This window comes from Brachionichthys hirsutus, unplaced genomic scaffold (genome assembly GCF_040956055.1).
Source record: "Brachionichthys hirsutus isolate HB-005 unplaced genomic scaffold, CSIRO-AGI_Bhir_v1 contig_932, whole genome shotgun sequence".
In the NCBI taxonomy this organism is placed as follows: Eukaryota; Metazoa; Chordata; class Actinopteri; order Lophiiformes; family Brachionichthyidae; genus Brachionichthys; species Brachionichthys hirsutus.
The window spans coordinates 1-24,473 of record NW_027180948.1 but is presented as its reverse complement, the minus strand read 5'-3'; the positions used below and the strand labels follow the sequence as shown (position 1 = coordinate 24,473).

At 47.1% G+C, this 24,473-nt stretch overlaps 10 non-coding genes across 10 annotated transcripts; all 10 read left to right on the top strand.

Moving 5' to 3' along the window:
- The first annotated feature begins 11,090 nt into the window (after positions 1-11,090).
- trnag-gcc (transfer RNA glycine (anticodon GCC)) lies at positions 11,091-11,161 on the top strand. Its single transcript has one exon. It is a non-coding gene; the product is annotated as a tRNA-Gly (tRNA).
- Positions 11,162-12,136: 975 nt separating this feature from the next.
- Positions 12,137-12,207, top strand: trnag-gcc (transfer RNA glycine (anticodon GCC)). Its single transcript has one exon. It is a non-coding gene; the product is annotated as a tRNA-Gly (tRNA).
- A 639-nt stretch (positions 12,208-12,846) lies between these two features.
- trnal-aag (transfer RNA leucine (anticodon AAG)) lies at positions 12,847-12,929 on the top strand. The gene has a single exon. It is a non-coding gene; the product is annotated as a tRNA-Leu (tRNA).
- Positions 12,930-13,892: 963 nt separating this feature from the next.
- Positions 13,893-13,975, top strand: trnal-cag (transfer RNA leucine (anticodon CAG)). The gene has a single exon. It is a non-coding gene; the product is annotated as a tRNA-Leu (tRNA).
- Positions 13,976-14,221: 246 nt separating this feature from the next.
- trnag-gcc (transfer RNA glycine (anticodon GCC)) lies at positions 14,222-14,292 on the top strand. The gene has a single exon. It is a non-coding gene; the product is annotated as a tRNA-Gly (tRNA).
- A 646-nt stretch (positions 14,293-14,938) lies between these two features.
- trnal-cag (transfer RNA leucine (anticodon CAG)) lies at positions 14,939-15,021 on the top strand. The gene has a single exon. It is a non-coding gene; the product is annotated as a tRNA-Leu (tRNA).
- A 246-nt stretch (positions 15,022-15,267) lies between these two features.
- trnag-gcc (transfer RNA glycine (anticodon GCC)) lies at positions 15,268-15,338 on the top strand. The gene has a single exon. It is a non-coding gene; the product is annotated as a tRNA-Gly (tRNA).
- A 646-nt stretch (positions 15,339-15,984) lies between these two features.
- On the top strand, positions 15,985-16,067 carry trnal-gag (transfer RNA leucine (anticodon GAG)). The gene has a single exon. It is a non-coding gene; the product is annotated as a tRNA-Leu (tRNA).
- Positions 16,068-23,306: 7,239 nt separating this feature from the next.
- trnal-aag (transfer RNA leucine (anticodon AAG)) lies at positions 23,307-23,389 on the top strand. Its single transcript has one exon. It is a non-coding gene; the product is annotated as a tRNA-Leu (tRNA).
- Positions 23,390-24,352: 963 nt separating this feature from the next.
- On the top strand, positions 24,353-24,435 carry trnal-cag (transfer RNA leucine (anticodon CAG)). Its single transcript has one exon. It is a non-coding gene; the product is annotated as a tRNA-Leu (tRNA).
- Positions 24,436-24,473: the final 38 nt, after the last annotated feature.

Genomic DNA, 24,473 nt, shown 5'->3' with positions numbered 1-24,473 from the left:
AGCTTTAGAAGACACAACAAATCTGTTTGTGCACTACAGCGTCTCGGTGAAGGCGGCAGAAACATTTGTGAAAGGGTCCGAAAACGAAATCGTTTTGTTGTGAAGATTTACCCCGAATTCACCTGGATCTGTTTCCTCAGGTAGAACAAATCCGTTGATGCTCCGACGTGGAATCGACTCAGCTGGAAGACGACGCTTGTTAGAAATCTCTATCTTTAATATTAAACGTACAGCAGGCTGAAAAGAGAGACCCCCTCCCACACACACACACATTGACTGCGATGTTACCGAAAATTTCAAAGTGATCCAGAATCCAGTTATTCCTGGAAACTTCCCCAACATTTCCTGTAAATGACCTATTTTTACGTAAATATTCCCCTCTGCTTCTCGCAGGCGGTTCATCTTCTATTCTTGTGAACAAGCTTTTAACTTTTACGGCAGGAAGGTTTTATTATAAGCGCCATTGATCCCAGCTCCGCGGTTCCTCTTTCCCTTTGTGCTCACATCGCTCCTTGGCCTGGGTCTGGACACGCAGATGAGCTTTACGCCCAGAAGCTCAAGTACAAAGCAATCAGTGAGGAATTGGACCACGCCCTCAACGACATGACGTCTATGTAAGTAGTCCGTTTATTGAACTTGGTAATTCAGGATCCAAAAATCCCTTCTGGAGCTCGCGTCTGTCTCGCTTGTATAATGACTAATGCATCAGAGCGATATCAGACCAGATGTTTGACCACACATCTGGAACAATGGACGAGACCTGCCCCCCCCAGCCTATTTCTCCCAGCCAGCGTGTTTGGTTCACTATTTTTTACCTGAGCCAATATACTGTATCTGGATTAGTGGTGAACTGGACTTGTACAGATCTCCCCCCGAGCCAATGAAACCAAGTCACGCAGTTCATCCAATCCTTGATGGTAAACATAGCCCGGCGCCTTTAGTTGTCAGCGGGAGGTAAACCATTAGTCAATGCAAAGAGGCAGAGAACCTTCAGTCAAGCCGGGTTTCAAAGCAACATCAGAAAGTATCCTATCAACAAATATTCTCCATTCATTCATTTGTCTTCTTGAAGACGAAACAATCAGTGATTGTCTCGCCTTCGGCTGCTTATCCGAATCCGTGTCCCGGGTTTAGCCGGAGCCTATCCCAGCTAACTCCGGGTGTGGCCCGGGTGCAAGAGGTTAGTCCCCCATCACCAAGCGTGCCCGTTTGCTTAAAGGTTGCCAGACGGCCTCTTGGATGAAGGTTGAATCAGAATCAGAAGTGGTTTATTGCCATTGTCAGTGAGGGTTCACAGACTAGGAACGTTTCTCGGTGAAGTCGTGCTACATGTAACATTAATGACAAAATACAAAAACCATACAAGTACAGACACATCAGCAGCAGCCGGAGTGGTTACACAGATGTGTACTAGCAGCAGTAAACTAGCGTCATCACGCAGTGCAAATGGAACAGTGCAAGTTGTATTCAGGAGTCCGGGACAGAATTATTAAGTGTTCATGAGTCTTACGGCTGAGGGGAAGAAGCTGTTCTTGTGGCGGGAGGTTCTGGTCCGGATGGACCGTAGCCTCCTGCCTGAGGGGAGAGGGTCAAAGAGTCCATGTCCAGGGTGGGAAGGGTCGGCTGTGATCCGACCTGCACGCCTCAGAGTCCTGGAGACATACAGGTCCTGGAGCGATGGCAGCTTGCAGCCGATCACCTTCTCCGCAGCACGTACAATGCGCTGCACTCTGTGTCTGTCCCTGGTGGTGGCGCCAGCGTACCACACGGTGATGGAGGAGGTGAGGACAGACTCCACGATGGAGGTGTAGAACTGCACCAACATCTGGGTTGGCAGCTTGAGTTTCCTCAGCTGCTGCAGGAAGTACATCCTCTGCTGAGCCTTCTTGATGAGGGAGCTGATGGTCGGCTCCCACTTGAGGTCCCGGGTGATGGTGGTGCCCAGGAAGCGGAAAGAGTCCACGATGGAGATGGGGGTAGGGGAGTATGTGAGGGCGAGGGGGGACGGTGGGGCTGTGACTTTCCTGAAGTCCACGATCATCTCCACTGTTTTCTGGCTGTTCAGCTCCAGGTTGTTGCTGCTACACCAGGACACCAGCCGGTCCACCTCCCTCCTGTAGGCCGACTCATCACCGTCCGAGATGAGCCCGATGAGGGTGGTGTCGTCCGCAAACTTAATCAGTTTGACGGACTGATGGCTGGAGGTGCAGCAGTTGGTGTACAGGGAGAAGAGCCAGGGTGAAAGTACACAGCCCTGGGGGGATCCGGTTCTGATAGTCAGGGTGTCTGAGACCATAGACCCCAGCCGCACATGCTGCCTCCGCTCCGTCAGGAAGTCAGTGATCCACCAGCAGAGGGAGTCAGGCACGTCGAGCTGGAGCAGCTTGTCCTGGAGCAGTCCCGGGAGGACGGTGTTGAAAGCTGAGCTGAAGTCCACAAACAGGATCCTGGCGTCGGTTCCTGGGGAGTCCAGATCCTGCAGGATGAAGTGGAGGGCCAGATTGACTGCGTCGTCTACAGACCTGTTGGCTCGGTAGGCGAACTGCAGCGGGTCCAGGAGGGGGGCGGTGAGGGTCTTCAGGTGGTGGAGAACCAGGCGCTCAAAAGACTTCCTGACTACAGATGTCAGTGCTATCGGTCTGTAGTCATTAAGTCCTGTGATCCTTGGCTTCTTGGGGACAGGAACAATGGTGGAGGACTTGAAGCAGGCTGGCACATGACTGGACTCCAGGGAGGTATTAAAAATGTCTGTGAAGACAGGAGTCAGCTCACTGGCAAAATGTTTCAGGGTGGAGGGGGAAACATTGTCCGGCCCCGCAGCTTTACGGGGGTTCAGCTTTGTGAACTGTCTGTGCACATCCTGCTCCTGGATGCAGAGGGCAGTGGGGGTGGTGGGAGAGTCTATGGAGGCATTTGGCGGTTTGCCCTCCATGTCGTGGGTGGAGGAGGGGGTGACTGGAGGGTCCGGATGGGTGTGGGGGGCTGGTTGGTCGAAGCGGCAGTAGTGCATATTTAGACGCTGAGCAAGCGGCAGGTCGTTCAGAGCTCGGGGGGCTTTGGGCTTGTAGTTGGTAATGCCCCCCCCCCCCCAAACTGCTGCAGGGTCGTTAGCAGAGAACTGCTGCTGGAGTCTGCGTGAATACACTGATTTAACGTTCTTCAGCTCCCTGCTAAACCTGTACTTCACCCCCTTATAGCTGTCTCTGTCTCCGCTCCTCTTTCTCACGTCTGATCTGGCTGAGCTTCGAGGTGAACCAGGGCTTGTCTTTAGCGTAACTCACCCTGGTGCGCGTTGGTACAATGCGCTCCTCATTGTAGCTGATCCATGAGGTCACCGTGTCCGTGTACTCGTCCAGGTTATCCGTAGCAGCCCTAAATATGTCCCAGTCTGTCGTCTCCAAACACGAGCGGAGCTCCTCAACAGCCTCACCAGTCCAGATCTTGGATGTGCTTGCTACTGGTTTAGCACGCTTCAGTCTCTGTCTGTATGTTGGGATGAGGTGGATGACCACGTGGTCTGATAGTCCGAGGGCAGCACGTGGTACAGCGCGATAGGCCCCGCCCACCGTCGTGTAGCAATGGTCCAACGTGTTCTCCTCTCTGGTGGGGCATTTAATAAACTGTCTGTATTTGGGAAGTTCCTGGCTCAGATCTCCCTTGTTGAAGTCACCAAGAACAATAACAAGAGAATCAGGGAAAGTCCGCTCCAAACATAAAATCTTTTCCGTGAGTGCACGTTGAAAAAATATTCCAGAGCAGGAGAACAGTCTTGGGCGATCGCAGTCACGTCGGTGCACCAGCCGTTGTTAATATAGAAGCAGAGTCCGCCGCCTTTGGCCTTACCGGAGAGCAGCGGGTCACGATCCGCGGAAATCCTCCAGCTGGAGCGCGCTGTCCGGGATCTGTGCGCTGAGCCACGTCTCCGTAAAGCACGTCTTCAGTCTAACTAAAGTCCAGCTGACGCTTCGTTCTTGCTCTTCCTGAGACGCTTGTGCTGCCTGCATCACCGGCTAATGAAAGTTGAAACGCATGCTCTCGCTCTGTCTTCTTGTATTTCAGCTGAATGTCCAGAAGCTCCACCGTCCTCTATGGTTCCAAGAGATTCAAACGTACTGCCCCCTGGATCTACTTCCTGTCTGGCCCTCAACTTTACGTCCTACTGGCGTCTCCCTCTGTCCCCTGGATCTACTTCCTGTCTGGCCCTCATCTTTATGTCCTAATGGTGTCTCCCTCTGTCTTTTCACTCTGTTTCTCAGCTGTTGTAGCTTGTTTGTGAGGTTTCATCAAAGTATCAGGTAAACCTGTACGTGTTCAGACTCCTTTTCTTGCTATGCCTTTAGAACCATCTCCATTGTGCGGTTCTGCTGCAGGAGAAACTCGGTTCTTCACCGGCGGTAAATAGAGAACGATGACATGACGGATTTGTGTCTGTTCTTATATCTTTCATTTGTTCATTCATTCTCTTTCGCTTTGCGGGTCACGGGAGATGCAGGAGCGAGGCGGGGTCCCCCCCCGAATGTGTCGCCAGCACATCACAGGGCCACAACACACACAAACATAACTGTGTCATATTCCATAAACATCGGTCAATAATCAACCGAGATATTGAGGAACACGTTTTGAAGCTTCATTGACTGCAATGTTAACGAAGGTTTCAAACTGATCCAGAATCCAGGATCTCTTCTGGATCAGCACCAGAATGTAATCATCTGTTCCTGGAAACATTCCCAACGTCACCAGCTCTAACTTTTGAGTTATCCTGCTAACAGACCCTTAAGCCGGCAAAAACATAACCTCTTTGGCGGATATATCTAGAAAGAGAGAGCACAGACCTCCCCCAAGCAGCTCGTTCCCCTCCTAACTGGATCTACACCGTCCACATGGTGATCTGGATCAGCACCAGAAGATTCTAGATTGTTCTTGGTATCTTTATACGCCAACATGAAAAATCAAAGTGAATCAGAATCGGTGTGTTTTAAATCCATAAATGGGTTTAATGTTAAAATGTAATACTTCTTCCTGAACTCATTCTGGATCAGATCCAGAAGACATTTTGCATGATGGTTCATATCGGACCCCTTCATGACTGATATTTTGTGGTAAGTGAAATCAATGCACATTTTACAAGATATGAGTTTTATTTTATTTTCAAAGTCTCCATTATAAGTAAAAAGGAAAATCAGATTTCCCCCCCCACACCCGCACCCAATCTTTTATTTATTTTTGTTTCCAGACTGGTATCGGGATCACTCTCAGGATCCATCAGTCATTTCCAACCTCTTAATCCGTTATCGGGTCGCGGGCCAAGCTGGAGCCAATCCCAGCAGTCAATGGGCGAGAGGCGGGGTACACCCTGGACGAGCCGCCAGTTCATCGCAGGGCAACACAGTGACAGACAACCAGCCACACACACACTCACACCTACGGGCAATTTGGTGTCACCAATCAGCCTAGGCTGCATGTCTTTGGTGGTGAGAGGAAGCCGGAGAACCCGGAGAGAACCCACGCAGACACGGGGAGAACCCGGAGAGAACCCACGCAGGGGAGAACATGCAAACTCCTCACAGAATGGCCACAAGTCGGAGAAGAACCCGCGACCATCTCGCTGTGAGGCCAGGATCCATCAGTTTTTCCTTAATCCTGCAAAACGAGACAAACGCCATCGAAACAGAGGTAATAACAGACAGTGCCATTTATCATCAAAGAAAGGACGTCGTAAATCAGTCCGAAGGTGACTAATGCACGGAGTCTTATAAGACATTCATCTCCATATATGATAAACACTGTCCACTCATGGTTAAAAGGATAAACAATTAAGATAAGCCACAAAATGCATGCAAAAATAAAGATGTTATAAAAAAGAATTCCTGAGGTTAAGAATAAAAGAGGCTGAAAACAAATACAAGACCTATAAAAATAAAAAATAACCAGAATTATGAGAAACAACAACCAAAGATATAAAATACTGGAAGTTTTCAATGAAATAATTAAAACAAGAAAAATAAAATTAAAGCCGCAAGCGGCGTTGTAGGCCCTTGCCGGCCGACAGGCCGTTGAGCTGACCCGCCGACGCGTGCCGCTTTTGTCCTGAGTGCTTCGCAAGTGTTTAGATTTGAGCTGCATGAGTAGCTCACAGTTTAGTCAAATCGTTATTTGGATTATATGGCCATCTGCCGTCAGGAGTTTCAATCCAATATGGCCGCCTTCCTGTGTGTCTGGGGGCATGGCCATAAAACTTTTTTTTTTGACCTGACATGACGCACGTCTGTACCGAATTTCGTGGCTGTCCGACAAAGTTGGCGTCGGACCCCTCCCCATAGGAGGGGTTGCCATCGCCACGGCAACACCGTAAAAACAACAACGTGGTTGCGATTGTGTTTTTTGATCGGGACCACATGAGGGACTTTTCTGGTAAGTTTCAATCATTTCTGGCAAAGTATTTTTTAAATTCCCATTCAATTTTTGTTATTGTTCTCTAGGGGGCGCTGTAAGGCTGATTGTCAAAGTTTCACTTTTAAAATGTCCAGGTAGGAAGGATCAATAAGTGTTTAAAATTTGGTTTGGATTGGAGTGTGTGTGTGAAAACGCTGACTCTGCAGTTTTTAAGTTTCAATCCAATATGTCCGCCTTCCTGTGTGTCTGGGGGCGTGGCCATAATATATATATTTTTTTGCCCTGACTTGACGCATGTGTGTACCGAATTTCGTGGCTGTCCGACAAAGTTGGCGTCGGACCCCCCATAGGCACAATGCATTGTGATTTTTGTAGGTGGCGCTAGCGCGCCACTTTTTCATGCCCAATTTTGAAACACATAAAATAATTAATTTTTCGCCGGTTCTGAGCTTGGTTCAAAGTTTGGTGAGTTTTCGAGTATGTTCAGGGGGTCAAATTGCCATTTAAACAGCAGAACAAAGAAAAAGAAAAAGAAGAAATAAAGAATTTTTGCAAAAACAATATAACTTTTTTTCTGAGTGTGTGATTTCTACACAAAATACATTTTCGGAATGGTCTCGACGAGGGCTACGCGTTTGTGTGTGTGTGTGTGTCTGTGTGTCTGTGTTGTTTAGTGTCGGGGTGTGTGTGTGTGTGCTGTTGAGTGTCGTGGGTGTGGGCGTGGGTGTGTTGGTCGCCCGATGGTTGACTCGCTGCGCTCGTCAACCATCGGAAGACAGTTACAAACACGAGTTGACTTGCTGCGCTCGTCAACTCGTGTTTGTGGATCTCTGTGTGTGTGCATTTGTGTTGTTTAGTGTCAGGGTGTGTGTGTGTGCTGTTGAGTGTCGGTGTGTGTGTGCATGGGTGTGTTGGTCGTCCTCAACAGCATGGCAAAGTTGGATGCCGAGGGTTGACGAGCTGCGCTCGTCAACTTTGTCGAGGGTTGACTCGCTACGCTCGTCAACTTGTCTTCTGCGTTGCAAAAGCAATAGCCCCTTACGCCTAGAATAGGCGCTCGGGCCTAATAAAGAATTTTTGCAAAAACAATATAACTTTTTTTCTGAGTGTGCGATTTCTACACAAAATACATTTTCGGAATGGTCTCGACGAGGGCTACGAGTCTGTGTGTGTGTGTGTCTGTGTGTCTGTGTTGTTTAGTGTCGGGGTGTGTGTGTGTGTGCTGTTGAGTGTCGGTGTGTGTGTGCGTGGGTGTGTTGGTCGTCCTCAACAGCATGGCAAAGTTGGATGCCGAGGGTTGACGAGCTGCGCTCGTCAACTTGTCGTCTTCTGCGTTGCAAAAGCAATAGCCCCTTACGCCTAGGATAGGCGCTCGGGCCTAATAAATTACCGGCATTCCTTCTACTCAACAAATGGTAGAATAATCAGGGAACATAAACAGATCAATGAATATTTCATCAATGCAGGAAAGAATTTGGCCGATTCCATTCAACCTCCCACAGACACTGATGATGTAGACGTCAATAACATTTTTTTTTTTTTTTAATTTTTTTTTTTTTACCTTGTCTGCATTCGTGCTCCACAGTGACGGACATGACGTCAGTCACTGCTGGAGTTCTATGCAATTTTTATTCTTATAGTGATTGTGACCGTCACCTGCCCTCTTGGCAGCCTAGCCTATTCCTATTTTATTGATTTTATTACCTGCTTACCGCCGTAGAGGGCTGTGCACACCGCAGTGAACACACAACATGGACAAACACAAAGTGACAAATACACAGTGTTCTGAGGAGAGAGTGCAATGGATTTATTTGTGCTCCTTAATTCTACCCCTTCCATCCAATCATCACCAAGAGTTGTCCCAATACACCAGGTTCACATCAGCCTCTAGAGGAAAGTCTGGATCACCAAGTTCTCAGGAGATCTGAGGAAGAAGAGAGAGAGCATAGTGAGAGCCACAAACACTGACCCAGCAACCTCCACTGACTCGGAGATCTGTGGGCGGAGTTAACTCAGATCGAGTTTTGATTGGTGCTGGAGTGGTGGATCTGGCATGCGTGAAACCTCCACCTAAGAACGGGGCAGCCATCCCGGACCCAACAATGGCAACATAAGCCCCCAGATCACCCCAAGCAGCTACAGCAACCCAAGAACGACCACCATGGCCCCCCCAGAGCCACACGCAGAAGAACCAGTCCAGGGCCCGGGGGCGACCTCCACCAACACAGCCGACGAAACCTAGGCCAGCGCAGCGGCACGGGGCACAGCGGGCCGGCCTGGCGCCCCACCAGCACCCAACACCACGCCCCCCACAACCACCCGCCCCCCCCCCTCCCAGCACCCTCCACCCATCCCACAGTCCCCCAGACCCCCCCCCCCACCACCGCCCCCCACCCCCACCGCCCGCGCCCCCCCCCCCCCCACCGCACCCCTCCCCCCCACCACCCAACCCACCGCCGAGCTCGGGCAACCCCCCAACCCAGCGAACCAGCGTCTGGGGAACGGGAGTAGACAGAGCAGACGTCAATAACATTAATGTCAACCCCCACGCGATGCTTATTAGTGAAACTGATGAAGAAGAAATCATTCATACTGGACACAAATCCAAAAGTAAGGAGCTAACGTAGCACAGCCAGTGTCTCTCTTGTGTCGGTCTCAAGCCGGATAAATGCACAGAGTTCGTCAGGAATGACATCCGGTGTGAAAATGTGTCAAAATCTAACATGAAAATCAAAGTAAATATGAAAGTCATACCGGATTGGTCGAGGCCCGGTGTGTGTGTGAGTGTGAGTGTGTGTGTGTGTGTGTGTGTATGTGTGTGTGTGTGTGTGTGTATGTGTGTGTGCGCGCGCCTGAGAGACCGCGTGCTGCACGGAGAGAAAGGGTTTATTTGTTATTTTCTTGTGGCTTCATTTATTCTTTTTCTTTTGAAAGAATAAGGAGCAACATTTCACCGACTGCTTCATCCATGTTTCAGAAAGGTGATGAATATTTGATTCTGCTGAGGAAGTCTCTGGATGACCTTTAGATGCTCTAATTCTCTGATCCAACAACTGGAAGTAAGAAATAAACATATTCTCTCTCTCTCTCTTCCTCTCCCTCTCCCTTTCTCTCTCTCTCCCTTTCTCTCTCTCTCTCTCCCTCTTCCTCTCCCTCTCCCCCCTCCCTCTCTCTCTCTCTCTGGGCCCATTACATCCCATCATACGGACTTGATGGCAGAAACGTGATGCTGACCGGCTGTGATGTGAAAATACGACAGTTACTTGTAGCTTTAAATCTTCATCAGCTGAATTATGACAGATTGAAGTTGAAACGAGAATGTCCTCATTCTCTTAGTTAGCTGTGCGGGGACAACACTGATCACAATTTAAACCTTTAGGCGTCAGCATTCGGACTGACAGACAGTCATTGACATGTTTATGTTGTTTTCATGATGGTTCTATTGATTTTCAGTTCATAGTATACGTTCAGCGATTAAACGCTCCATTTCTCTCAGTGATTATGGTTTTCTCTCCGTTTTAAGACGCTGGCATGAAATCGGTTCCTGTGTGTTCTATAAAAATCGCTCCTATTTGTCCATGAGCAGCAAGAGAAAATAGCCTAAATGGTGAAATCTCTCCTTCAGATTTGTTTTTCTTGTAATTTGTTGTCAAAGTAAACCTTCGCTCACATTGATGAATTGTTTTGGTGAATTTTCCAAACTCCGACATTCACTGAAGCAGATCCTAGAAGTTCTGTTCACCGTGGACCTGACAGGGTTAAACCCCGTCATGCTGTTTCATAAATATCTGTGTCCTTGAGTGCCGAGAAAGGCACCTTTTAAATAAAATGTATTATTATTATTATTATTAATATGACGTCTCCACTAAAGCACAGAGATGGGCTGAACTGTAGCGACTACAGTCCTGCCTGCTGGCTCCTTGAAATGTCCTGCAGGTTTTAGGAGCTTAGCAGCGTGCAGGTGAGGTCAAAATATTGTATTACTCCTGTGGAGGAGTTTCCGTACTCAGGGTCAAATTCAGCACACGTTCTAATCAGCAGGATGTCCTGTATTCTACACAGTCCCTACATGAGCTTCTGATGGAGGGCAGGCGGTTCACGGCTTTAGAAAAAGCAAGGCTGAAAAAAAGTTGTCCAACTGCATGGAAAGTCACGACTTTCATTCCAGTTCTAACAGAGCTACAGAATAATGGCCACGTTCTATTCTCTGCTGCTAAAAGAAGCAGCATTATGTATCTATAAAGTCAACAGATTCTATCGGAGTCCGAATTAGTAGGAAGGTCAGAGTCTAATGGGACAGAGAAGGGACGAGAAAAAGGCTACAAAAAGTCTCACGCCAGAAAATAAGTCAGTCTCTTTGAGGGCTGTGTCTCAGTCACTGTACAGAAATGTCCCCTGCGTTAAGGTCGCAGTCTCCTCTGGAGGCGTGGGTTCAAATCCCACTTCTGACAGCTTTAACTTGACTCAGGTAAATTCATTTAACAAAATTTTGATTCTTTCTATATTTCACCGTCAGAACATTTTACTGAAGAGTTCACATATATTTATTTTGGAGCCAGGTCTAGTCAGGGGATGACAAAAGTCCAACGATGTCATGCTCTGCAGACCATGAATTTCCATGCAAAACGTCCATGACTATGTAATAACAGATTGTTTTGGATCCCGTTCTGATTCCATCATTTTGTCTGGTCTTTTAAGCATTGGTGGTTCAGTGGTAGAATTCTCGCCTGCCATGCGGGAGACCTGGGTTCGATTCCCAGCCAACGCAAGCTTGCTTCTTGTGGAAGATGTTAAACTACCAGCGACTCAATGCTGAGTAAACTAACTTTATGTGACACATTCTCGGACTTCAGAGTGTCGGAAGACTTTCTTTGTCTCACATTCTGGACACAATGCCAAAGCTAACCTCATCAAGTGAAACCTTCAGTGTGTCTCAATGTGCATCATGAGAGATGATCAGTTGAAGACTGCGTGGTTTTGGACTGCTTGTTCGTGATTTGCTTCTCTGCCAGTGGAAACTGATGCTGTATTGGTACTATGCTGCTACTACATCTCGTTCAGATGCCTCCTGGACACCTCCATCGGATGGTGGTCCGGGCATGGTCCACCAGGAGGATGCCTTGAGAAGACGGAGGACACACTGGAGAGACTTTGTCTCTCGGCTGACCGGGCAATGCCTTGGGAATCCACTGGAGGAGGTGTCTTTGGCAAGGGAAGTCTGGAAATACCTGCTCATCCTGTTGCCTTCGTGACACTGGCCTGGATTAGTGGTGGAACATGGATGGATAGTGGTACTATGATGCCATAATTTGATTTCCAACCGTTGACCTGCGTTTCGGCTTGATTGCTTACATTTATGGTGACAATCAATCGATGTGGGTTGCCTTGAGTTTTGTGAACTCTCTCGCAGGGTAGTCAGGATGGCCGAGCGGTCTAAGGCGCTGCGTTCAGGTCGCAGTCTCCTCTGGAGGCGTGGGTTCGAATCCCGCATCCGACAGCTTTAACTTGACTCAGGTAAAGTCATTTAACAAAATTTTGATTCTTTCTATATTTCACCGTCAGAACATTTTACTGAAGAGTTCACATATAAATATTTTGGAGCCAGGTCTAGTCAGGGGATGACAAAAGTCCAACGATGTCATGCTCTGCAGACCATGAATTTCCATGCAAAACGTCCATGACTATGTAATAACAGATTGTTTTAGATCCCGTTCTGATTCCATCATTTTGTCTAGTCTTTTGAGCATTGGTGGTTCAGTGGTAGAGTTCTCGCCTGCCATGCGGGAGACCTGGGTTCAATTCCCAGCCAATGCAGACTTGCTTCTTGTGGAAGATGTTAAACTAACAGCAACTCAATGAACCAACTTTATGTGACACAATCTCGGACTTCAGAGTGTCGGAAGACTTTGTTTGTCTCACATTCTGGACACAATGCCAAAGCTAACCTCATCAAGTGAAACCTTCAGTGTGTCTCAATGTGCATCATGAGAGATGATCAGTTGAAGACTGCGTGGTTTTGGACTGCTTGTTCGTGATTTGCTTCTCTGGCAGTGGAAACTGATGCTGTATTGGTACTATGCTGCTACTACATCTCGTTCAGATGCCTCCTGGACACCTCCATCGGATGGTGGTCCGGGCATGGTCCACCAGGAGGATGCCTTGAGAAGACGGAGGACACACTGGAGAGACTTTGTCTCTCGGCTGACCGGGCAATGCCTTGGGAATCCACTGGAGGAGGTGTCTTTGGCAAGGGAAGTCTGGAAATACCTGCTCATCCTGTTGCCTTCGTGACACTGGCCTGGATTAGTGGTGAAACATGGATGGATAGTGGTACTATGATGCCATAATTTGATTTCCAACCGTTGACCTGCGTTTCGACTTGATTGCTTACATTTATGGTGACAATCAATCGATGTGGGTTGCCTTGAGTTTTGTGAACTCTCTTGCCGGGTAGTCAGGATGGCCGAGCGGTCTAAGGCGCTGCGTTAAGGTCGCAGTCTCCTCTGGAGGTGTGGGTTTAAATCCCACTTCTGACAGCTTCAACTTGACTCAGGTAAAGTCATTTAACAAAATTTTTAGTCTTTCTTTATTTCACAGTCAGAACATTTTACTGAAGAGTTCACATATAAATATTTTGGAGCCAGGTCTAGTCAGGGGATGACAAAAGTCCAACGATGTCATGCTCTGCAGACCATGAATTTCCATGCAAAACGTCCATGACTATGTAATAACAGATTGTTTTAGATCCCGTTCTGATTCCATCATTTTGTCTAGTCTTTTAAGCATTGGTGGTTTGGTGGTAGAATTCTCGCCTGCCATGCGGGAGACCTGGGTTCAATTCCCAGCCGACGCAAACTTGCTTCTTGTGGAAGATGTTAAACTAACAGCAACTCAATGCTGAATAAACCAACTTTATGTGACACATTCTCGGACTTCAGAGTGTCGAAAGACTTTCTTTGTCTCACATTCTGGACACAATGCCAAAGCTAACCTCATCAAGTGAAACCTTCAGTGTGTCTCAATGTGCATCATGAGAGATGATCAGTTGAAGACTGCGTGGTTTTGGACTGCTTGTTCGTGATTTGCTTCTCTGGCAGTGGAAACTGATGCTGTATTGGTACTATGCTGCTACTACATCTCGTTCAGATGCCTCCTGGACACCTCCATCGGATGGTGGTCCGGGCATGGTCCACCAGGAGGATGCCTTGAGAAGACGGAGGACACACTGGAGAGACTTTGTCTCTCGGCTGACCAGGCAATGCCTTGGGAATCCACTGGAGGAGGTGTCTTTGGCAAGGGAAGTCTGGAAATACCTGCTCATCCTGTTGCCTTCGTGACACTGGCCTGGATTAGTGGTGAAACATGGATGGATAGTGGTACTATGATGCCATAATTTGATTTCCAACCGTTGACCTGCGTTTCGGCTTGATTGCTTACATTTATGGTGACAATCAATCGATGTGGGTTGCCTTGAGTTTTGTGAACTCTCTTGCCGGGTAGTCAGGATGGCCGAGCGGTCTAAGGCGCTGTGTTCAGGTCGCAGTCTCCTCTGGAGGTGTGGGTTTAAATCCCACTTCTGACAGCTTCAACTTGACTCAGGTAAAGTCATTTAACAAAATTTTTAGTCTTTCTTTATTTCACAGTCAGAACATTTTACTGAAGAGTTCACATATAAATATTTCGGAGCCAGGTCTAGTCAGGGGATGACAAAAGTCCAACGATGTCATGCTCTGCAGACCATGAATTTCCATGCAAAACATCCATGACTATGTAATAACAGATTGTTTTAGATCCCGTTCTGATTCCATCATTTTGTCTAGTCTTTTAAGCGTTGGTGGTTCGGTGGTAGAATTCTCGCCTGCCGTGCGGGAGACCTGGGTTCAATTCCCAGCCGACGCAAACTTGCTTCTTGTGGAAGATGTTAAACTAACAGCAACTCAATGCTGAATAAACCAACTTTATGTGACACATTCTCGGACTTCAGAGTGTCGAAAGACTTTCTTTGTCTCACATTCTGGACACAATGCCAAAGCTAACCTCATCAAGTGAAACCTTCAGTGTGTCTCAATGTGCATCATGAGAGATGATCAGTTGAAGACTGCGTGGTTTTGGACTGCTTGTTCGTGATTTGCTTCTCTGGCAGTGGAAACTGATGCTGTATTGGTACTATGCTGCTACTACATCTCGTTCAGATGCCTCCTGGACACCTCCATCGGATGGTGGTCCGGGCATGGTCCACCAGGAGGATGCCTTGAGAAGACGGAGGACACACTGGAGAGACTTTGTCTCTCGGCTGACCGGGCAATGCCTTGGGAATCCACTGGAGGAGGTGTCTTTGGCAAGGGAAGTCTGGAAATACCTGCTCATCCTGTTGCCTTCGTGACACGGGTCTGGATTAGTGGTGAAACATGGATGGATAGTGGTACTATGATGCCATAATTTTATTTCCAACCGTTGACCTGCGTTTCGGCTTGATCGCTTACATTTATGGTGACAATCGATCGATGTGGGTTGCCTTGAGTTTTGTGAACGTTCTCGCTGGGTAGTCAGGATGGCTGAGCGGTCTAAGGCGCTGCGTTCAGGTCGCAGTCTCCTCTGGAGGCGTGGGTTCAAATCCCACTTCCGACAGCTTTAACTTGACTCAGGTAAAGTCATCTAACAAAATTTTGATTCTTTCTATATTTCACCGTCAGAACATTTTACTGAAGAGTTCACATATAAATATTTTGGAGCCAGGTCTAGTCAGGGGATGACAAAAGTCCAACGATGTCATGCTCTGCAGACCATGAATTTCCATGCAAAACGTCCATGACTATGTAATAACAGATTGTTTTAGATCCCGTTCTGATTCCATCATTTTGTCTAGTCTTTTAAGCATTGGTGGTTCAGTGGTAGAATTCTCGCCTGCCATGCGGGAGACCTGGGTTCAATTCCCAGCCGACGCAAACTTGCTTCTTGTGGAAGATGTTAAACTAACAGCAACTCAATGCTGAATAAACCAACTTTATGTGACACATTCTTGGACTTCAGAGTGTCGAAAGACTTTCTTTGTCTCACATTCTGGACACAATGCCAAAGCTAACCTCATCAAGTGAAACCTTCAGTGTGTCTCAATGTGCATCATGAGAGATGATCAGTTGAAGACTGCGTGGTTTTGGACTGCTTGTTCGTGATTTGCTTCTCTGGCAGTGGAAACTGATGCTGTATTGGTACTATGCTGCTACTACATCTCGTTCAGATGCCTCCTGGACACCTCCATCGGATGGTGGTCCGGGCATGGTCCACCAGGAGGATGCCTTGAGAAGACGGAGGACACACTGGAGAGACTTTGTCTCTCGGCTGACCACGCAATGCCTTGGGAATCCACTGGAGGAGGTGTCTTTGGCAAGGGAAGTCTGGAAATACCTGCTCATCCTGTTGCCTTCGTGACACTGGCCTGGATTAGTGGTGAAACATGGATGGATAGTGGTACTATGATGCCATAATTTGATTTCCAACCGTTGACCTGCGTTTCGGCTTGATCGCTTACATTTATGGTGACAATCGATCGATGTGGGTTGCCTTGAGTTTTGTGAACATTCTCGCTGGGTAGTCAGGATGGCCGAGCGGTCTAAGGCGCTGCGTCGAGGTCGCAGTCTCCTCTGGAGGCGTGGGTTTAAATCCCACTTCTGACAGCTTCAACTTGACTCAGGTAAAGTCGTTTAACAAAATTTTTAGTCTTTCTTTATTTCACCGTCCGAACATTTTACTGAAGAGTTCACATATAAATATTTTGGAGCCAGGTCTAGTCAGGGGATGACAAAAGTCCAACGATGTCATGCTCTGCAGACCATGAATTTCCATGCAAAACGTCCATGACTATGTAATAACAGATTGTTTTTGATCCCGTTCTGACTCTATCATTTTGTCTGGTCTCTTAAGCATTGGTGGTTCAGTGGTAGAATTCTCGTCTGCCATGCGGGAGACCTGGGCTCAATTCCCAGCCAACGCAAACTCGCTTCTTGTGGAAGATGTTAAACTAACAGCGACTCAATGCTGAATAAACTAACCTTATGTGACACATTCTCGGACTTCAGAGTGTCAAAAGACTTTGTTTGTCTCACATTCTGGGCACAATGCCAAAGCTAACCTCATCAAGTGAAACCTTCAGTGTGTCTCAATGTGCATCATGAGAGATGATCAGTTGAAGACTGCGTGGTTTTGGACTGCTTGTTCGTGATTTGCTTCTCTGGCAGTGGAAACTGATGCTGTATTGGTACTATGCTGCTACTACATCTCGTTCAGATGCCGCCTGGACACCTCCATCGGATGGTGGTCCGGGCATGGTCCACCAGGAGGATGCCTTGAGAAGACGGAGGACACACTGGAGAGACTTTGTCTCTCGGCTGACCGGGCAATGCCTTGGGAATCCACTGGAGGAGGTGTCTTTGGCAAGGGAAGTCTGGAAATACCTGCTCATCCTGTTGCCTTCGTGACACTGGCCTGGAATAGTGGTGGAACATGGATGGATAGTGGTACTATGATGCCATAATTTGATTTCCAACCGTTGACCTGCGTTTAGGCTTGATTGCTTACATTTATGGTGACAATCGATCAATGTGGGTTGCCTTGAGTTTTGTGAACATTCTAGCTGGGTAGTCGGGATGGCCGAGCGGTCTAAGGCGCTGCGTTAAGGTCGCAGTCTCCTCTGGAGGCGTTGGTTTAAATCCCACTTCTGACAGCTTCAACTTGACTCAGGTAAAGTCATTTAACAAAATTTTTAGTCTTTCTTTATTTCACCGTCAGAACATTTTACTGAAGAGTTCACATATAAATATTTTGGAGCCAGGTCTAGTCAGGGGATGACAAAAGTCCAACGATGTCATGCTCTGCAGACCATGAATTTCCATGAAAAACGTCCATGACTATGTAATAACAGATTGTTTTAGATCCCGTTCTGATTCCATCATTTTGTCTAGTTTTTTAAGCATTGATGGTTCAGTGGTAGAATTCTCGCCTGCCATGCGGGAGACCTGGGCTCAATTCCCAGCCAACGCAAACTCGCTTCTTGTGGAAGATGTTAAACTAACAGCGACTCAATGCTGAATAAACTAACTCTATGTAACACATTCTCGGACTTCAGAGTGTCGAAAGACTTTGTTTGTCTTACATTCTGGGCACAATGCCAAAGCTAACCTCATCAAGTGAAACCTTCAGTGTGTCTCAATGTGCATCATGAGAGATGATCAGTTGAAGACTGCGTGGTTTTGGACTGCTTGTTCGTGATTTGCTTCTCTGGCAATGGAAACTGATGCTGTATTGGTACTATGCTGCTACTACATCTCATTCAGATGCCTCCTGGACACCTCCATCGGATGGTGGTCCGGGCATGGTCCACCAGGAGGATGCCTTGAGAAAACTGAGGACACACTGGAGAGACTTTGTCTCTCGGCTGACCAGGCAATGCCTTGGGAATCCACTGGAGGAGGTGTCTTTGGCAAGGGAAGTCTGGAAATACCTGCTCATCCTGTTGCCTTCGTGACACTGGCCTGGATTAGTGGTGGAACATGGATGGATAGTGGTACTATGATGCCATAATTTGATTTCCAACCGTTGACCTGCGTTTAGGCTTGATTGCTTACATTTATGGTGACAATCGATCAATGTGGGTTGCCTTGAGTTTTGTGAACATTCTAGCTGGGTAGTCGGGATGGCCGAGCGGTCTAAGGCGCTGCGTTAAGGTCGCAGTGTCCTCTGGAGGCGTTGGTTTAAATCCCACTTCTGACAGCTTCAACTTGACTCAGGTAAAGTCATTTAACAAAATTTTTAGTCTTTCTTTATTTCACCGTCAGAACATTTTACTGAAGAGTTCACATATAAATATTTTGGAGCCAGGTCTAGTCAGGGGATGACAAAAGTCCAACGATGTCATGCTCTGCAGACCATGAATTTCCATGAAAAACGTCCATGACTATGTAATAACAGATTGTTTTAGATCCCGTTCTGATTCCATCATTTTGTCTAGTTTTTTAAGCATTGATGGTTCAGTGGTAGAATTCTCGCCTGCCATGCGGGAGACCTGGGCTCAATTCCCAGCCAACGCAAACTCGCTTCTTGTGGAAGATGTTAAACTAACAGCGACTCAATGCTGAATAAACTAACTTTATGTGACACATTCTCGGACTTCAGAGTGTCGGAAGACTTTGTTTGTCTCACATTCTGGACACAATGCCAAAGCTAACCTCATCAAGTGAAACCTCCAGTGTGTCTCAATGTGCATCATGAGAGATGATCAGTTGAAGACTGCGTGGTTTTGGACTGCTTGTTCGTGATTTGCTTCTCTGGCAGTGGAAACTGAAGCTGTATTGGTACTATGCTGCTACTACATCTCGTTCAGATGCCTCCTGGACACCTCCATCGGATGGTGGTCCGGGCATGGTCCACCAGGAGGATGCCTTGAGAAGACTGAGGACACACTGGAGAGACTTTGTCTCTCGGCTGACCACGCAATGCCTTGGGAATCCACTGGAGGAGGTGTCTTTGGCAAGGGAAGTCTGGAAATACCTGCTCATCCTGTTGCCTTCGTGACACTGGCCTGGATTAGTGGTGGAACATGGATGGATAGTGGTACTATGATGCCATAATTTGATTTCCAACCGTTGACCTGCGTTTAGGCTTGATTGCTTACATTTATGGTGACAATCGATCAATGTGGGTTGCCTTGAGTTTTGTGAACATTCCAGCTGGGTAGTCGGGATGGCCGAGCGGTCTAAGTTGCTGCGTTAAGGTCGCAGTCTCCTCTGGAGGCGTTGGTTTAAATCCCACTTCTGACAGCTTCAACTTGACTCAGGTAAAGTCATTTAACAAAATTTTTAGTCTTTCTTTATTTCACCGTCAGAACATTTTACTGAAGAGTTCACATATAAATATTTTGGAGCCAGGTCTAGTCAGGGGATGACAAAAGTCCAACGATGTCATGCTCTGCAGACCATGAATTTCCATGAAAAACGTCCATGACTATGTAATAACAGATTGTTTTAGATCCCGTTCTGATTCCATCATTTTGTCTAGTTTTTTAAGCATTGATGGTTCAGTGGTAGAATTCTCGCCTGCCATGCGGGAGACCTGGGCTCAATTCCCAGCCAACGCAAACTCGCTTCTTGTGGAAGATGTTAAACTAACAGCGACTCAATGCTGAATAAACTAACTTTATGTGACACATTCTCGGACTTCAGAGTGTCGGAAGACTTTGTTTGTCTCACATTCTGGACACAATGCCAAAGCTAACCTCATCAAGTGAAACCTCCAGTGTGTCTCAATGTGCATCATGAGAGATGATCAGTTGAAGACTGCGTGGTTTTGGACTGCTTGTTCGTGATTTGCTTCTCTGGCAGTGGAAACTGAAGCTGTATTGGTACTATGCTGCTACTACATCTCGTTCAGATGCCTCCTGGACACCTCCATCGGATGGTGGTCCGGGCATGGTCCACCAGGAGGATGCCTTGAGAAGACTGAGGACACACTGGAGAGACTTTGTCTCTCGGCTGACCACGCAATGCCTTGGGAATCCACTGGAGGAGGTGTCTTTGGCAAGGGAAGTCTGGAAATACCTGCTCATCCTGTTGCCTTCGTGACACTGGCCTGGATTAGTGGTGGAACATGGATGGATAGTGGTACTATGATGCCATAATTTGATTTCCAACCGTTGACCTGCGTTTAGGCTTGATTGCTTACATTTATGGTGACAATCGATCAATGTGGGTTGCCTTGAGTTTTGTGAACATTCTAGCTGGGTAGTCGGGATGGCCGAGCGGTCTAAGTTGCTGCGTTAAGGTCGCAGTCTCCTCTGGAGGCGTTGGTTTAAATCCCACTTCTGACAGCTTCAACTTGACTCAGGTAAAGTCATTTAACAAAATTTTTAGTCTTTCTTTATTTCACCGTCAGAACATTTTACTGAAGAGTTCACATATAAATATTTTGGAGCCAGGTCTAGTCAGGGGATGACAAAAGTCCAACGATGTCATGCTCTGCAGACCATGAATTTCCATGAAAAACGTCCATGACTATGTAATAACAGATTGTTTTAGATCCCGTTCTGATTCCATCATTTTGTCTAGTTTTTTAAGCATTGATGGTTCAGTGGTAGAATTCTCGCCTGCCATGCGGGAGACCTGGGCTCAATTCCCAGCCAACGCAAACTCGCTTCTTGTGGAAGATGTTAAACTAACAGCGACTCAATGCTGAATAAACTAACTTTATGTGACACATTCTCGGACTTCAGAGTGTCGGAAGACTTTGTTTGTCTCACATTCTGGACACAATGCCAAAGCTAACCTCATCAAGTGAAACCTCCAGTGTGTCTCAATGTGCATCATGAGAGATGATCAGTTGAAGACTGCGTGGTTTTGGACTGCTTGTTCGTGATTTGCTTCTCTGGCAGTGGAAACTGAAGCTGTATTGGTACTATGCTGCTACTACATCTCGTTCAGATGCCTCCTGGACACCTCCATCGGATGGTGGTCCGGGCATGGTCCACCAGGAGGATGCCTTGAGAAGACTGAGGACACACTGGAGAGACTTTGTCTCTCGGCTGACCACGCAATGCCTTGGGAATCCACTGGAGGAGGTGTCTTTGGCAAGGGAAGTCTGGAAATACCTGCTCATCCTGTTGCCTTCGTGACACTGGCCTGGATTAGTGGTGGAACATGGATGGATAGTGGTACTATGATGCCATAATTTGATTTCCAACCGTTGACCTGCGTTTAGGCTTGATTGCTTACATTTATGGTGACAATCGATCAATGTGGGTTGCCTTGAGTTTTGTGAACATTCTAGCTGGGTAGTCGGGATGGCCGAGCGGTCTAAGTTGCTGCGTTAAGGTCGCAGTCTCCTCTGGAGGCGTTGGTTTAAATCCCACTTCTGACAGCTTCAACTTGACTCAGGTAAAGTCATTTAACAAAATTTTTAGTCTTTCTTTATTTCACCGTCAGAACATTTTACTGAAGAGTTTACATATAAATATTTTGGAGCCAGGTCTAGTCAGGGGATGACAAAAGTCCAACGATGTCATGCTCTGCAGACCATGAATTTCCATGAAAAACGTCCATGACTATGTAATAACAGATTGTTTTAGATCCCGTTCTGATTCCATCATTTTGTCTAGTTTTTTAAGCATTGATGGTTCAGTGGTAGAATTCTCGCCTGCCATGCGGGAGACCTGGGCTCAATTCCCAGCCAACGCAAACTCGCTTCTTGTGGAAGATGTTAAACTAACAGCGACTCAATGCTGAATAAACTAACTCTATGTAACACATTCTCGGACTTCAGAGTGTCGGAAGACTTTGTTTGTCTCACATTCTGGACACAATGCCAAAGCTAACCTCATCAAGTGAAACCTCCAGTGCGTCTCAATGTGCATCATGAGAGATGATTAGTTGAAGACTGCGTGGTTCTGGACTGCTTGTTCGTGATTTGCTTCTCTGGCAATGGAAACTGATGCTGTATTGGTACTATGCTGCTACTACATCTCATTCAGATGCCTCCTGGACACGTCCATCGGATGGTGGTCCGGGCATGGTCCACCAGGAGGATGCCTTGAGAAAACTGAGGACACACTGGAGAGACTTTGTCTCTCGGCTGACCAGGCAATGCCTTGGGAATCCACTGGAGGAGGTGTCTTTGGCAAGGGAAGTCTGGAAATACCTGCTCATCCTGTTGCCTTCGTGACACTGGCCTGGATTAGTGGTGGAACATGGATGGATAGTGGTACTATGATGCCATAATTTGATTTCCAACCGTTGACCTGCGTTTAGGCTTGATTGCTTACATTTATGGTGACAATCGATCAATGTGGGTTGCCTTGAGTTTTGTGAACATTCTAGCTGGGTAGTCGGGATGGCCGAGCGGTCTAAGGCGCTGCGTTAAGGTCGCAGTGTCCTCTGGAGGCGTTGGTTTAAATCCCACTTCTGACAGCTTCAACTTGACTCAGGTAAAGTCATTTAACAAAATTTTTAGTCTTTCTTTATTTCACCGTCAGAACATTTTACTGAAGAGTTCACATATAAATATTTTGGAGCCAGGTCTAGTCAGGGGATGACAAAAGTCCAACGATGTCATGCTCTGCAGACCATGAATTTCCATGAAAAACGTCCATGACTATGTAATAACAGATTGTTTTAGATCCCGTTCTGATTCCATCATTTTGTCTAGTTTTTTAAGCATTGATGGTTCAGTGGTAGAATTCTCGCCTGCCATGCGGGAGACCTGGGCTCAATTCCCAGCCAACGCAAACTCGCTTCTTGTGGAAGATGTTAAACTAACAGCGACTCAATGCTGAATAAACTAACTCTATGTAACACATTCTCGGACTTCAGAGTGTCGGAAGACTTTGTTTGTCTCACATTCTGGACACAATGCCAAAGCTAACCTCATCAAGTGAAACCTCCAGCGCGTCTCAATGTGCATCATGAGAGATGATTAGTTGAAGACTGCGTGGTTCTGGACTGCTTGTTCGTGATTTGCTTCTCTGGCAATGGAAACTGATGCTGTATTGGTACTATGCTGCTACTACATCTCATTCAGATGCCTCCTGGACACCTCCATCGGATGGTGGTCCGGGCATGGTCCACCAGAAGGATGCCTTGAGAAGACGGAGGACACACTGGAGAGACTTTGTCTCTCGGCTGACCGGGCAATGCCTTGGGAATCCACTGGAGGAGGTGTCTTTGGCAAGGGAAGTCTGGAAATACCTGCTCATCCTGTTGCCTTCGTGACACTGGCCTGGATTAGTGGTGGAACATGGATGGATAGTGGTACTATGATGCCATAATTTGATTTCCGACTGTTGACCTGCGTTTCGGCTTGATCGCTTACATTTATGGTGACAATCGATCGATGTGGGTTGCCTTGAGTTTTGTGAACATTCTTGCTGGGTAGTCAGGATGGCCGAGCGGTGTAAGGCGCTGCGTTAAGGTCGCAGTCTCCTCTGGAGGCGTGGGTTCAAATCCCACTTCTGGCAGCTTTAACTTGACTAAGGTGAAGTCATTTAACAAAATTTTTAGTCTTTCTTTATTTCACCGTCAGAACATTTTACTGAAGAGTTCACATATAAATATTTTGGAGCCAGGTCTAGTCAGGGGATGACAAAAGTCCAATGATGTCATGCTCTGCAGACCATGAATTTCCATGCAAAACGTCCATGACTATGTAATAACAGATTGTTTTAGATCCCGTTCTGATTCCATCATTTTGTCTAGTTTTTTAAGCATTGATGGTTCAGTGGTAGAATTCTCGCCTGCCATGCGGGAGACCTGGGCTCAATTCCCAGCCAACGCAAACTCGCTTCTTGTGGAAGATGTTAAACTAACAGCGACTCAATGCTGAATAAACTAACTCTATGTAACACATTCTCGGACTTCAGAGTGTCGGAAGACTTTGTTTGTCTCACATTCTGGACACAATGCCAAAGCTAACCTCATCAAGTGAAACCTCCAGTGTGTCTCAATGTGCATCATGAGAGATGATTAGTTGAAGACTGCGTGGTTCTGGACTGCTTGTTCATGATTTGCTTCTCTGGCAATGGAAACTGATGCTGTATTGGTACTATGCTGCTACTACATCTCATTCAGATGCCTCCTGGACACCTCCATCGGATGGTGGTCCGGGCATGGTCCACCAGAAGGATGCCTTGAGAAGACGGAGGACACACTGGAGAGACTTTGTCTCTCGGCTGACCGGGCAATGCCTTGGGAATCCACTGGAGGAGGTGTCTTTGGCAAGGGAAGTCTGGAAATACCTGCTCATCCTGTTGCCTTCGTGACATTGGCCTGGATTAGTGGTGGAACATGGATGGATAGTGGTACTATGATGCCATAATTTGATTTCCAACCGTTGACCTGCGTTTCGGCTTGATTGCTTACATTTATGGTGACAATCAATCGATGTGGGTTGCCTTGAGTTTTGTGAACCCTCTCGCAGGGTAGTCAGGATGGCCGAGCGGTCTGAGGCGCTGCGTTCAGGTCGCAGTCTCCTCTGGAGGCGTGGGTTCAAATCCCACTTCTGACAGCTTTAACTTGACTCAGGTAAATTCATTTAACAAAATT